Here is a 2,500-nt window from a genome sequence, read left to right as displayed (position 1 = left end):
GTTTTTAAGGTGGCATTGTGTCGATTTGAATTGTTAATGTTAACAGATTTTTCCTTACCAAATTCAAAGCGTAAAATTATGATTTTAATTGGCCTACATAGAATGTAATTTAAAAAAAAAATGTAAATAGATTGGCATTGTAAATTGTCTTCCCTTCGTATTAGTCTACTCTTCATAGAGGTATAAATGAATGCATTTTCAAACCAAATAAACAATACATGAATTGGAATCACGAGCTTTATTGTATAAGTGAGTTGTGAAAATTTGTCAGCATGCCACATGTCAACAATTGATCTCTTCACTACTACGCTGCTCCCTCTGTCTATGCATGCGTGTCTGTCAGGAGTGGACTGGTCATCTGGCATACAGGGCATTCTCCCAGTGGGCGGGCCAATGCTGGTTGCTTTTTATGTGTTATTGTATTAAGGACAAACCCACAGTGGTCCATCTTCAATAAAGAGTCAAGCAAGATACACATATCGTCGGCTTGCTACCAAGACCGCCTAAGTCCGATTTTGGGGTTTTCGGAAAACAGGGAAAAACTATGCGCCAAAGGGGGCGCCAAACATCAGTGGCGGTTCTAGGAAATCTGAGACCCTGGGCAAAGAGCAATTGTGAGTCCCCCCTAATAATTTTGATCAAAGGAGATTTTTGCAGAACTCCCCTTTTTAACTCCCTTACCACATCTGCATCATCCTGTCGTCTGTGTCATTGTTCCACTACAAACAGTAGGCCTACCTGTCTAAGATGTTAATTTATTTTCTTTATTTATTTTGAGTGAAGCTGCAAGTCAAACATGAAATGGCTCCTAAGGAAAACAAAACACTTTAAAATAAATTATTTGAAGCAGCACAACAAGAACAATGCACTGCACATTATTTTGATAGTTATACTTTTCTTTTTTCTTTTTATTCCAAACTTTAATCCTGGATATGGTGAATGATTGAACATTTTTTGTAGACCTTGTAACAATCTAACATGCTGGTAAATCTCATGTCTACCCACAGATTTTCAGAGATTTATTTTACTTTCTATCACTTTCAGTCATAATAGCTTTCAATGAAACATTATTTACATCCTCATCCAAATAAGACTTCTTTTTGTTATGGTGCCAGTGCAATTGCCACAATGGTAATACATTCATTCCTCATATCACGGCAGATCACGACTCCAAGGTCACACAGAGTAAGCCATGCAGTGACGTCCAATCTCCATGTTGAGGTCCCATCAATCATGGAGGAGGATGAAGGGGTGGGGCACTTCTATGGTCCTTGTACCTCCTCACGAATTGTCTCCTCCTTGTTCATCATCTTTGCTTAACTTCTGCTCTTCTCCATGCTCATAGAACTGCCCCACCCTCCCAACCTTGCCCATGACCGAGGTAACCTGGTCATAGAACTGTGCCCCGCCCACTTCAACACCATGACCGTGGCATTCAGAACGTGGTATAAAACCACTACTGGACATTTGGAGTTATCTATTCTGCGGTGTAAGCTGTAATACATTGCACTGGTGATGCCAACGCGATGTTATTCAAAATCTACATTATAAAACATTAGATAAAGATATGACATAACAGATTGTCATGAGATGATGCAGTCTATGGCAGTCTTCTATAAACCTGTGATAACATCAAATAAAACACATCATTAATAATTGCTCAATTCTTTTCAAGACTACAACTAATAATTAAAGTAAAGCTACAACCATTGTGTGATAAGATTATCCCAGACAGATGTATAAGGATGAAGTTTTGAAACATGGCCATTGTCTTTGAAGAGAGAGAGAGAGAGAGAGAGAGAGAGAGAGAGAGAGAGAGAGAGAGAGAGAGAGAGAGAGAGAGAGAGAGACAGAGAGAGAGACAGAGACAGAGAGAGAGAGAAAAAACTCTTAACAGATGTAAATAAACTGCTTCTTTCATCAAAATTGGCTAAGTCAAGTTACCCAAGTTATTCACGTTGGCAGAACAATTGTGCACAGGGCCCCAGGATGAATAGAGAGGGCCCCCATACCACCTGCCAAGATCATAATAGGGCCCCTACCCCTGCCACCTGCAGGAGGGCCCTAGGCCTACAGGCAAATGCCCTCCTTGTCCTCCCTATTGCTATGTCCCCGGTCATTCATTTTCTCATAGGCAGTGTGTGACTTTATACATACAGATTTTTGAATCTAGTGACTGTTGTGATTGAGCAACGATTGTGTAGCAACGAGCTGTGGTAGGGGAGTAAGTTTATGCAAAAATCTCATTTTGACCAAATTCGGACTTAGGCGGTTTTGGTAGCAAGCCGACGATATGGACCTGTTTGAGACACAAAAATATGCCCGGTTGGTTTGTTGGTCACAGTCCAACCTTGGTGTCCGTCCTGATTACTTGTTATTCACTGGCATGCCTATTGACCACAGTTTACCTACCTCATTGGATTGCCCCCACTGTCTGCCCCCTGTCCTGTCCTGTCTGCCCTGTCTGACTCTGGTGTGACTATGTCGGCTAAGCCCTGCA

Source organism: Engraulis encrasicolus, chromosome 13 (assembly GCF_034702125.1).
Source record: "Engraulis encrasicolus isolate BLACKSEA-1 chromosome 13, IST_EnEncr_1.0, whole genome shotgun sequence".
Classification (NCBI taxonomy): domain Eukaryota; kingdom Metazoa; phylum Chordata; class Actinopteri; order Clupeiformes; family Engraulidae; genus Engraulis; species Engraulis encrasicolus.
This window is presented reverse-complemented; position numbering follows the sequence as displayed.